The 13,011-nt window shown below is 42.5% G+C and overlaps 1 long non-coding RNA gene across 1 annotated transcript in view; it reads left to right on the top strand.

Annotated features, from left to right (window-relative positions):
- Positions 1–5,502: 5,502 nt before the first annotated feature.
- LOC111740114 overlaps positions 5,503–13,011 on the top strand; it is a 10,934-nt gene continuing 3,425 nt past the window's right edge. Inside the window, exon 1 of the long non-coding RNA XR_002780469.1 lies at positions 5,503–5,801. This is a non-coding gene — a long non-coding RNA (uncharacterized LOC111740114). The remainder of the gene's footprint in view (positions 5,802–13,011) is intronic.

Raw genomic sequence — 13,011 nt, forward strand, 5'->3', positions numbered from 1 at the left:
ACGTTTTCATCTCATGGGAACTGCCTAAAAAGAGGAGCAAAGGCTGAGCAAGTATGAAATAGAAAAGTGGTCTGCTCTTTTAGTGAATATTTTTGTGTAATGATGACTTTTCTTCCTTTCTGCAACCTCATAACTGAAACTTAGATAGTGAATATTCACATAACAAGGACCATGGAAAGCATTCAGCAAAATACTTACACAAGGAAAAGCAAATAGGTTTCACCCAGTGTCTGATTGCTAGTAGTCGACTGAAACATTGTGTTAAGAAGGATCCCGAGGCTCTTTCGGCCTTACTAGGGAAGAGTGCTATGATTGATTAATGATTTCTGATGAGGTATGGGAGGGGTTGAGTGACAGTCTGTGTGCTGACATAGCCCATACTAGAAACTCAGCAATTGCCAATTTTCCTCTCCTACAAGGTGGCCGTGTTAGAAGGGATATAAAAATGGAAAATTATAACCATTACTCAGAAGTAGTTCACAGTCTGAGAAAAGATAGAAAGAAACCAGAGTTGGTTGAATATTTATTCTGGTGGCACCTGCTTGGCCAGCCAGCTGGTAAAAAAGAAGCCTAGTGGTTACTGGGAACATACGTGACATTTTTGTTGTGACGATTTTTGCTTCTCTCTGCTCTCTTGCAATCGTGGAATGTAAAACAAGGAAGTGAGATAAGGCAGAAATGTTACCTCTCGTTATAGCTCAGGCTCTGGAGTCAGAAAGAGTTGGATTTAATTCCAGCTGCAATATTTACTGAAAAGTTGTGGAAAAGTAACTAAATCTGTCTAGACCTAAATTTCCTCATCTGAAAAATAGGAATAATAATAGTAGGTGCCACACTAGATGGTCATGATGACTGTATTTGTGCCTTCAGCAACTTCCCCCTTCTAAATGTGGGGATAGCGAATTTCTCTCCCAGGAAAAGGTTGTGATGCATAGATAAGGGTAATGCATGCAAAGTACTAGGAGCTTGAGAGCCATCTAACCCATACATCAAAGTCTTGCCCCTAGGGTCACCCAGATGTCACTGAAGCCAGAGAGAGAATGTACAGTTGCCAAAAAAAGCCAATGAGACAGTGGGGTTGTATCTCAGGATTCTCGGCTCTCTCCTTCCTGCTTCTCTCCAGGAATGCAGTTGTTACTCAGGCAATACTCCCATTTCCACTAATTATCTTAAAAGCTAATCAGAAGATACCAGGAAATACAGCATTCTCAGCATGCCTAAACTTTATTGAACTCTCTTAAATGCTTTTGTTTGAGACAAAGTTGTTTTAATTCAAATCTATTCCTTCTTTCAGTTTCAATCTTCTCCATTTCACTCAAGCTAAGGGTGTACTTATTCTCCAACCTGGGAGGGAACCTGAAGCTCACTTGGTATCATTTGCAAAAAAAAAAAAAAAAAAAAAAAGACAGGAGGAGGGGGAATAGGGTTGGGGAGAGGAAAAAAGGTAGTTATTTTATAGTCTGAGAACCAATGGGATGTTTGACTTACCACCTCATTTTGAGATTTTTCTTGTTGACGTGAAGAGTTAGATTTTTCAGAGGTGAAAAAATCAAATGATTCAGAAGCAAAAGAGAGAGAAGATTGAACAGGTCACAATTTAAAATATCAATAATGACTTTTGCAGTCAAAAAGGTAGCAAGATAAATGATGTGAACATTGATTACTTTCCTAACATGAATTGTCGATGACTACTCTTGGTAAACCCGGTTCACTTGTAATTCCATCTTCAAGTGTGGGAGCATTAATTACAGGGCAGAATAGAAGCAACTGGGAGGGAGAGTGCACCTTCGGGGCATCCAGGCAATGGTATCAGGTTTAACTATCTTCTGGGCTCTTGAGAGGCAGAGCTGGCATCTACTAGTCTGGGCTCTGCCACTTTCTAGTAGGATGTTGAGCCATAACTCTCAAAGCTTTAGTTTTTTCAACTGCAACACAGAGATAACAGTGGTGACATTATTAGGCAGGGTGGGCTAAGCCATGCTGCTACGGTTCTACTCAACAATGAGAAATTAATTATAATTAACGCTCAGCATTTTATAGTTTACTATCTCCATTTCAGGAAATAAGAGACTTGTCTAGGGTCACCTGGTAACTAGCCAGATTTCAACTGCAGCTTTGAATGAACAAAATCCCTTTCTTGGTTCAGTACATCTCATTGATCTTACAGGTAGGGGTTGTAAGTACCACGAACAGTTGCGGCTCAACCAGGCTGAAAGCAAAGTAATTAACTTGGAAAATCTTGGTGCAGCCTCTTTGGAAAAATAAGCGAAAAGAAAATTACTTATGTGGCATATACCACCAAGTACAATTTTTAGAAGGTGCCCATTACACTTCGTTAATTGAAAAAATAAATTTTTTTCTCTTTTACACTGCTTAGATTTTTTGTTTTTGTTTTTCTTTTGTTTTGTTTTGCATGATCTACATTCACATGGGCCCTGGCCTTCTATGGATAAAGGCTGAGAACGTATGAGGGAGGGAGGCATCTGTGTTGTTCTTTAAGTCATGAGGCTGAAGCCAGCTCTCTTCCTCTGCCTTTTCATTACTGCCTACACCATCTTGCTGTGGCCCAGGGGCTGCTGCTAGTTCTCTTGCCCAGTGAGTAGAAGTGGGCATTGAGCTGGCTATAATATTTCTCTTTGCTAAAAGCAAGTCAGCGCTTAGTTACCCAAACCTCTCAGCTCTTCTTTTTGCCTAACTTGCTCTGAAGCAATGCTTTTTAAATTTTAATGTGCATGCAAAGCTTCCAGGGATCTACTAGGGCAGATTCTGATTCAGTAGCTCTGGGTTGGGGTCTGGGATTTTCCCATTGTATCAGACTCCAGGGAGGTGCCAATGCAGTGGATCCTCAGACCACACTTAGATTACAAATAGCATTTATCGGTTTTTCTGGCCAGGGAAAAATGGAGCATCTTGGAGCCATATAGTTCTAAAAGAGATTAAAAAAATTAGTAATAATAAAATAATAAACTGCAACCATTCACAAAATAGTTTCCTAAATTGGTTTGCTCTTTAGAAATATTGCCCCCAGTATTCCTAGAATGCACTTAGAGTCAGCTGCCATGCCAAGATTTTTTTGCTTGATTCTCTCGCCCGTGTTTTATTTCCACATGTGCTTATATTAGCTTCAACTGTGGGTTTTTCAGAGGAGCGCCCGTCATTTGATCTCCAAGTTAACCATCAGCTGCCCATGGACAGCAAATGAGGCTGACATTCTCCTATCTGTGTCTTACAGTGAGCTCTGGCCTTGGCAGCTGTCTGCAGTTGTGAAATTTGGTTCACGGAAACAAGGTTTCTTGACCAGGGGCTCCGTGTCCCCTCTCCTTAACATGCGTGACAGGCTCCACCCAGCACTTGACAAGCCAGGATCTCCTTCCTTGCAGCTTTCTCCATCTGGTTATTTCTGCGAGTCAAGGAACCTTCACTGTCAGCAGGCACTCTGGAGCATTAGCCCCAGTATTTTTCATATTTTCATTTCCTTCCTGGAAGATCTAAGCAACTGCTGGCCTGCTTCTGTCAGTTAGACATAAACGTCCCTTTCGGGGGGAGGTATGGGAAGTTCAGTTACTTGAATCATTTCTTTTAACCGCATCCTCTCTCCTCCCACCACGGCTGTGAACAGCTGAAAATGAAGCCAGAAGTTGAAAGACCCTCAGAGAGAAATCATCTGCAACATGGCTTTATGAACATTATCCAAGTCTTACTTTCTTACTGAGTCTCAAAGCCGTAATCAAACGCTTTTCTGCCACCATTCTGATGATAGCCATTGTGTGGATTCGAGAAGCTTTGTGGGTCTCTGTAGTACATGATGCCAGGATAAAGAAGGAAGGTGTGAGGTGAACTCTCCATTTTGTCCATTTATGCCCCTCGCACAAAGCTGGGTGCCATGGCAACCACTTGACCCTGGAGGTGGGTCTACGAAGGGCTTTCCTGTAAATCAGCAACATCACCAATGGGCTGCTACAGGGACAAGATAATTAAATCACCAAGACCTGTCACTTCCTCAAAATGCTTTCCAAGCACAGGCTCTCCTCTCCATTCACACTGCCTGCTCCCACCTTGGTTCAGCCTTCCTCCCTGCATCCCCTTTCCCCATACCTTGAGGCCCGCAGTCTCTGAGCACATGCTTGCAAGAATAACCTTCCTAAAATACTGCTTTTCTTTGTGCTGTCCCTCCACTCAGAAACCTCAGTTAGCTCGGCATTGCATTGGAGATCGAGCATGAATACTTCTGCCCATTTCACAAAACTCTATAATCTGGAGTTTCTGTGTTGTCAGCCTCACTCCCACCACTCCACAATGGGGCATACGTCAGTTTTTCTATGCTCTCTGTCCCTTTGAGGCTGGTCTTTGGGCCTCAGGGGTGCTCCCTCTGCCCAGTTTCATTCTTTGGGTCTCTCAAAATCTCTTTCCTTGGCTTGTAGATGGCTACCTTCTTGCTACTTCCTCACATAGCTGTCCCTCTGTGTGCATGTGCATCCCTGGTGTCTCCTTGTGGGTCCAAATTTCCTCCTCTTATAAGGAAATCAGTCAGAATCCACCCTAACACCTTCGTTTCAATGTAATCACTGCTTTAAAGGCCTTATCTCCAAATATCATCACATTAGGAGATACTGGGGGTTAGAGGTTCAACATATGAATTTGGGGAGGCACAACTTAGCCCATAACAGGCACAATCTTTCTCTCTCACTAGTGTATCCCCAGCACCTAGCCCTGTGTCTGGCTCACTGAAGGCAGGACTCAGCATAGGTCTGTGGCTGGAATGATTGTGTGAAAGAAGCTACCGTCTGTCCCTAAAGTGTCCTGCCCCTCATCCTCCCCCAGCATTTGAGGCCCAGTCCAGTCCTGCCCAACCTGGGAGGACTTCCCACGCCCTGGCTGACTTCCTTCCGTGACCTTCTTTAGCCTATACTTATGCACAGGCACATGTTGCTGACTCAGGGGTTTAGCCTTGACCCCTTAACTAGAGTAGATGAGTAAAGCCGTGCCTCCCACAGATTAGGCACAAAGAGACTGCTCAAAAACAAACTCCCTTCTCTTCCCCCAAACAAAGGTGTGGGTGATTTTCCCTTAGGAACCATCTAGATTCATTACGACTCACATCTCTCCTTGAAGAAGCTCCAGCCAGGTCTAGGGGAAGGGCCCAATCAAACTCATCCAGCTCCCCAGAATGGAGCTAGAATGGAAACAATGGGTTTAGGTACTTAAACCAGTAAACCTTTTTCTTTGTCCTGGAGAGCCCCATAGACCAAGATGGGAAACACTATCTACTCATCAGCCTTTCTCACATAACGGATTGACACATTTTACTACCTTGAAGTATTTCAAATCTGTGTGGATTTTGTTTTATTTTCAACCATTATTCTCTTGCCAGTCCTGGGAACACGTCTTCTGAGATATAAAGAGTTAAGGCTGGTTATGTATTGTACACATTCCTTGGTAACTTAATTATTGACCCAGCTTGTAAATCATTCATAGCTTTTCAGAAGTATCCATATACTTCTGCTGGCAGCAAACGGTACCCTGGGCTATTTGTAGAACGGAGGTTGGGGTCAGGGAGAGTGTGAAAAATTAAGAATAACACTTCCTTTCCTCCCTGAACTTTAATTGCCCTTTTAAATAAAGCCAATGCTTTCTTCCTTTGCTCAGTTAACTGCCAAAAAAAGGTTTAGTTTCACTCACTATTCTCCACGCCATCCCACCCAAAGGAAACCAGATGACTTCGATTTCATCCGAGAGTGAAGTAGCTGGGACCAGCCACCTTGCCTAGAGTCCCTCTGGATTACTGCCAGGGCTTTAGGAAGGTAACGTTTTGACATTTTAAGTAACTCTTCTAATCATATCCCTTCTGGGCTGGATAAGAAGCAACGGCTTTCAGCTGGCCTGCCATTGAGGCATTTAGGCAGGTTTGTGGTTAACCAGGGCCACACACCTAGTAAGCAACGAAATGGAGTTTAATCTCTGTGGTGTCTGGTGGGGGGCCGGCACCTCTGTGGTGTCCCGTATCAGCCAGGCCTGCTTACTTTCAAATGAGAGGAGAGGTCCAGTCAGGTCTCAAGGCTGGCGGCAGGGTTCGGCTTCAATGCCTGTGAAAACAGACACCAAAATAATCAAAGCATTACATTCCTGTGTCTAAATAGCAGCTAATCCCCACTCCTTTGAAGGAGCAGAAACCACAGGTGACAGTCAAGCCCTTAGTAGAATGAGCTGTTTGGTTCATTTACCCCTAAGTCCTCTAGTTCTCTGAAATGAAAGGAACCTTAAAGATGTCTCAGTCCATCTCACAGAAGAGGAAACGGAGGCTGGAACCTGTTCACAAATTGTTTCTGGCTACCTCTAATGAGAGACCTGGAACCCAGTTCTGCAGTCTTCCATTCTAGTGCTTTCTTTCCATCATTACCATGAGTTGTTTTTCTCAAACGGGTCTTATGAGGCTTATTTACGCAAGGGTTTTAGTTCATAAAAGGTAGAAATAGGCCTATTTTATTCAACCTGGAAAAGAAACGAATGGCAAGAGTCTTTTCAATGTAAACGTTTGAATATTTAAAATGCCAAAAGATGATGTCATCATTTTCCAAAGCGAGAGACAAATGATTCTCAACCTCTTCAGTGAACACAGCCTGGTTCCCAGTCAGTTCCAGCCAAGCATGTCTGGAAGCACATTTTCTCCCCCTGGGGAAACTGCTGGAGGAGTCGGGGCAGCTCCTTTGTGCTTTAGAATTGCTTCTTTGTTTCCCTTGCACTGCGCAGTGGCTCATTGGTGTGGGGCGGGGAAAGAATCCGGGAGAAGAGATCTGCTGGGAATTTTTAATAAGCTTGGAGTGTTTTACAAGCATCCTTGCAGGCAGCACTACTAGATGCCACATTGTGACTACTCGTCTCCTTATAGAAGCTTGGTAGAAACTGAGATTGCAAAATCAAACTGCATAGGCAGGTGGCCCTTAAAACCTCCTATCAAGCGGCCACTGTCTTTCTCATCAATCTCTTTTTTTTTTTTTTTTTTTAACCTTTGGAGAACATCTGTTAGGGCCAAGCAAATCCTTTTTCTAATTTTATTCTCATTTATTACCACTTCTGGTCAATTGCTTCTTATATGTTCATTCATTTAGTATTCATGAAAATCCTACAAGGTGAGTTTTATCATTCCCAATTTTCAGATGAGAAAACAAGCTCTGAACAGATAGTGGCTTCCTCAAGTTCACATAAGCTGTAGTATCACTGGGGCTGTCTTCATTCCACGATGCCTCTTTAGCAAAGCATGGTATCCTAAAATTAAAAACAGAAATTTTTTTACCTTAATATAGAGCTCTGTTTAGGTAAAAAGTACATGACCAGAGAATATTACTGACCGTCAAGAGAATTCACATTGTGTGATTTAAGAATTCTGTGCCTGCAAATTGTGTGTGCGTGTGTGTTTGTGTGTATATGTGCACACGTGTGTAATGGACTGAATGTTTGGGTTTCCCCAAAATCCATCTATTGAAATCCTAACCCCAATGTGATAATACTAGGAGATGGGGCCTTTGGGAGGTGATTAGGTGATGAGGGTGGAGTTCTTATGAATGGAGTTAGTGTCCTTATAAGAAGAGACATGAGAGCTTCTTTCACTCTGGCATGTGAAGACACAGGCAGAAAGTTACCGTAAACCTGGAGAAGGGTTCTTATCAGAACCCAAACATGCTGGCACCTTGATCTTGAACTTCTAGCCTCCAGAACTGTGAGAAATAAACGTTCCTATTGTTTAAGACACCAAGTTTATGATAATCTGTTATATTACCTTAAACAGACTAAAACTACATATGTATCTCATCATCACTTTTCTGCTAGGATGAAGTCCTTGTCAGCTTGAGGATGTAGTCAGTGACTGAAGGATGCAGGGCTTGTCAGCTTATTTGCAGGGCAGAGCCGTGGGCCATTGAAGCACATGGCTGTGCCGAGTTGTATTGGAGGGCAGGTTGAGGGGTAGGGCATCTCCCAGAGGCTGTGTATCTTACCCTGGCTTAACCAGTTCACAGAAGTATGTATGAGCTCTTGTGTAAGGGAGGCCTTTACCAAAACACAGATGAAAGAAGCTGCCTGAATGCACACCAGAAATGCCACTTCAGGCTGCTAGGTTCCTGCTGTTCCCTCTCTCCATACCTTTTTGGCTTTGAGAAATTTGTGGGAGCTCCGACCCCCAGTTTCTTACCAGGCTTCTTTCCTCTGCCAGTTTTGATGTTTCTGCCAAACTGCGCAGATGAGCTCAGCAGTCCTCATTCCTTAAGGGGTCCTGCCACTCCCCGGCCTAACTTTGGTCAGGGAAGTAAAAACCTGCCCTGGAGTACATGTACAATTATAAGATTACTTTAAAATTTTGCTTTAAAAATTGTAGAACTGGCTTCACAGATATTGGAACATTGGTGTGTCCCTAAGAGCTGACGTAGAACCTGGGGTTTTAGAGGGATGAATTATATGATGTTTTCCCATTGCTGGAGTTAGGGTGTAACCTTTATCTGAGGGAAAACATTGTTTTATCTGACCAGCCCTGCAAATTATCTAATATTAAGTCTCCATTACTCACACTGTTAAGAGATATAACTGGATACCAATAGGCATTTATAATTTGTTATTGTTATTTTTATTTGTTGCATTTATTAACTCCAGTTTTATGTTGCCTCATCTTAATTTTCAAAGCATATGCTATTTAATATCCTATATTTACTCTCTTACAATAAAGAAATAATACATAAACTAACAAAAGATGGTTGAAAGATGTTGTTTGTTTGTTTAATGAATGTGTGGCCCTGGATTCATTTCTATCTTTGAATTGGGTTTCCTACGCCTGATCTCAGTATAAATTATGTTCTCTTATCTCTTTCTGGCAGGGAGGGTGCTCAGTGTCATAAAGACTCCTTTGTGGGAATGTCTGCAGCCTTCTTCCCTTTCCCAGATAACCAAAAATAATTCTACAGTGGCCTGCCCAATTTCCTCCCTCTTTTTCCCTCTCAGAAAGGAAGTAGTTTTATTCTTTTTTTAATCACTGGGAGAAGGGTTGTATTAATGTACACAAGAGATGGAAAAGAGGAAGTAAAGAGAGGAAAGACACAAGTGTTGGGGGCTCTGTTTAGAGAAAGGCTCAGGGGAATTATGGAGAGAGGTGCTTGGGAACGAATGGAGCAGATCCAGTGAAATGGAAGGAGAGGAAGTGAGAATTCATAAATATTACTGTGTGCCATATATTTGCCTTCTCTGTATGGTTTCCAAGTACCTCTAAAAAGAATGTGAGTCTTTGTACTGGACTGTGCTTTTTTGACCACTACACCATTATGAGACTGAACCATGTGGATCCTGGCTTTGTATGGGTTATATGTGAAAAATAGTTCTGTGTCCCCTCCATTTACAGGGCTTTCAACTACTTTGCTCCAATTCAGAGGCACAATATTTATGGTCACACAGCATTATGATTTGGCTATCTTGAGGTTAATCACAGCCCTTTGGACGGGGCAGCAATAAATCTAGACATAACTCATCTCTAATTAGTCTGATAAATCTGAGAGAAACCGTTTCATTAGCATGAATGAGAAACTTTCTAATCAGAGTTTATGTAAATTGTGAGGCTGTGTGGAACTTACCCCAAGCGTATTGACTAGAATAATATTTATTAGATAAGCCTCAAAATATTTCAGGTTTGTTCCATCCTCCTGTGTGGAGAATCCTATGAGGATCACACCTGTATTATAGAAAGTAGTTCTAGTTTCTATAGAAAGTAGCAACAATGTTTTAGAGGAAACTGATTTTGCTGGTGTCTTTTCAAATTGTCATATTTTTTTAAAATTAGAAAAATCCCTACTGCCATAAATCGTCTAAAAGATGTGGCACTATATTTATTTATAACATAAATACCTTCAGCATTCCCCCTGCTCCCCCGTGTGTTTTACTAGAGAAGTTGTTTATATTATTTATCAGGTTTAAAAATGCATTCTTAGGCAAAGTGCACCAGCTCCGGCCTGTCAAGAGCGCTCCAAGTCCGGGAGATGCGCCTTGCCTCCCTGAACTGCCCAAAGCCTCAGAGCTGGGACTTCTCTCTCATCCTTGAAGAGATGATGCACTCTTAACTTGGGGGCAATGACTAACATTATATGTTCATCTGGTTTTTCCTTTTTCTTAACTGTTCTGTCTGGTATTTGTCACCCAGCAAGAAGTTTGTGAAAGACTAGTTTTAAGCGATTAACAAACTGAAGGCTTGTTTTCAGTTTTTATAGTTTCCCTAGTTTTTTTTTTAGAACAGAAAAATTGAAGTTTGTCTGTATTTCCTAACTTTTTCTTTTCACTATTTTAATCATTTAACTGATTTTTGCCTATGCAAAGCCTCATGCTCCAATTCTCTGGCTTTCTCTATTGTCCAAATGATTTTTCCCTTCCCACCTTCCCAACACATCTGGACCTTGAACACATAACTGGGATTATGCTAAATTTTTACGAATCCTACAGATATCACCTAATCCTGGAAGGTTCCCTTGATTCCCTTGGGTTGGGTGGAAGGGATTGTGTTTTCCTCAGAACATCTTGGATGTTTATATTTCTGTGTTTGGCTACCTCCCCCTCCAAATTGTTGGCTCCTGAATCTGTTGTCTAGATATCAACTACCTCCTTCTCAGTGGGAAGTATCATCCAGGAAGTCAAAGTTAGAAGCTGACTTTGGTAGGAGCTGGGGTTGTGAGCTCCAGCCAAGGTCATAGGAGGTGGCAGGGCCTGAAGGACCAAGTCAAGCCGGAGTCCATAGGAAGTCTGAGGTCTATACCAGGGTGCACATGAATGAATGTGAAATCTAGAGAGTCGCAAGGCAGGGAACTGAGTCAAGACCTCCAAACCCAGAGTTTGAAGTTTGGGAGATATAATTAAGGTGAAAGAAGATTGGAGTCAAGGCTAGGATGGGAGGAAGGAAAATGTCTACGTATTTTTTTTAGAACCATAGTTACTATGTATTCGAATCCAATTGAAGGATAATATGTGGGGCAGACATAGCTGAGGGGTAAACAGTACATAATTTGTCAAATAAATGAATGTGTAAACATTTGTAAAGATGCTTGAAGAATAGTCAGGATATCTGAATGTCAGAATAGAAAGTCCCAATGTTACCTAGGATTTGTTGTTCATGGTAGAGATATATATTTCCATGCATATCCATACAGCATTTTTATTTCTTGCTCATTTTCCACCACTCCAATCAATACATAGTTAATCTCTAATCTTCTGTTCAATCAACAAATTCCAAGTTCAGTCAGTTATAGCTTCTCTAAGAGGTAATTAATACATAATTCTCTATCAGTCAAGGTTCAATCAAAAATGCAGAACCACTGTGAGTGACATAGGATTAAGGGGGACGGGGTTCCTACCTTTGCACTTGTATGAGTGTGTGGGGGGGGTGGCGATCTGTGGGTGCTGTTGGCCCTGCATCTGGTGTTGAGCCTGAAGTCACTATGGGTCAGCCAGATGGGCAGTTGAGAAGGGAACCAGGAGTGGATAAGAGCAAGGACAAACAGACACTGCAAAAACGAACTGGGACCTGTATCTCTCTCTCTCATCAACTTCAACCTCGATTCCACAGTGACTCGGGTGAGAAGCTGGCACTCTTTGCCATGGAGCTGCACTTGCACCTGGCCCAGGACTCAGAGAAATTGTTAGAGAAGATCTGGTGGGAGCGCGGGGCTGTGGTCTGGGTGTTGTGTCACGGTGACTTGCCACGTCAGCAGGTCAGCGACGATGTTCTCCAGCTGCCACAGCATCTGCCACCCTTCCAGTATCTTTAGGAAGTAAAAATACGGCAACCCCTTCATGTCTGTCTTCTAATCTGATGCAAAACGTCTCTTATGGCCAAGGCTAACCCATGCTTTTGCTTAACATGACACAATTATTCTCGTACTACCTAAAATATGCTACCCTGTCCTGCAGAGAAGTTCTAGAGTCCTTGTATTTATCTTTGGGTGATGCTACTTCCTCTCAGCTTAGTCACATATACACCCCCTTTACTCTTCTGTCACTTAAATACTGGGCTATAAACTTAAATACCATGAACACATCTTGTGTCAGATGGGAGGGGAATGAGAGAGGGAAATTATATTTTTTAGGAAATCAAATAGTTTTGACCAAAGCTAGACTCAGTAAAACCTTTATTTTAGATGAAAGTATGGATGCGCTAATTGCGCTCAACGGATGACTTAGTCCCTGGGATTAAATTGGATATTTATCTTTTTTAATGCTATCAAAGCTATCCTGAAAGGAGTGGGGCTTCCAGCTGAGTCTAGGGAGTTCGCAATTTAGTCTAGCCATATCTGATAAATGTGCATGCATCTATTTATCTGGAGGAACTGAAAACTGAGATGAAGAAACTTTGAACAGAGGCCCCCTGGGGACAGAGGTTGAGAGAAGGAGGAAGGGCAGTGTGTGCCCAGCCCAGCCCCAGGGCTTAGATGTGACCTTTAAAGATAAGGGAACTGCAGTTAGAACAAGGAGGGAGTGTACTATGCCGGCAGATGCAATCTGCAGATGCACTCTGTCACAAAGTGTGACAGAGCTGGATAGTGGGCTCTCTCTACATTTCTTAGAGATCATCCTGGGTAAATGACACATGTCACAGCCCCATTCTAAATTTCGTCACCTTTGGGGGATCCTGGAGGCAACATTCTGGGCAGTAGGGCATGGGCTTGGGGATGGTGATGGCAGAGGGGCAGCACCAGGCCTCCCGCAATGGGCCTGTAAGAAGCGACAGCATCAGTCAGGCTTGAGTGGGAAAACGTCTCTGAGACACTTCCTGGGGGACTCAAAAATAAGGAGACTAGGGTTGAGAATGGTGCAAGGAGAGAGGAGGGGTAGCAGAAGAATCTTTGTGGTGATAGAATATATCTGTATTTTTATTGTGATAATGGTTACACGAATCTACACAGGTGATAAAATTACGTAGAAACACACACACAGACACACACACAAGTTTATGTAAAACCAGTGAAAACTGTGGATTGTACCCAATGTCAATAT

Source organism: Pteropus vampyrus, unplaced genomic scaffold (assembly GCF_000151845.1).
Source record: "Pteropus vampyrus isolate Shadow unplaced genomic scaffold, Pvam_2.0 Scaffold58, whole genome shotgun sequence".
Lineage (NCBI taxonomy): Eukaryota > Metazoa > Chordata > Mammalia > Chiroptera > Pteropodidae > Pteropus > Pteropus vampyrus.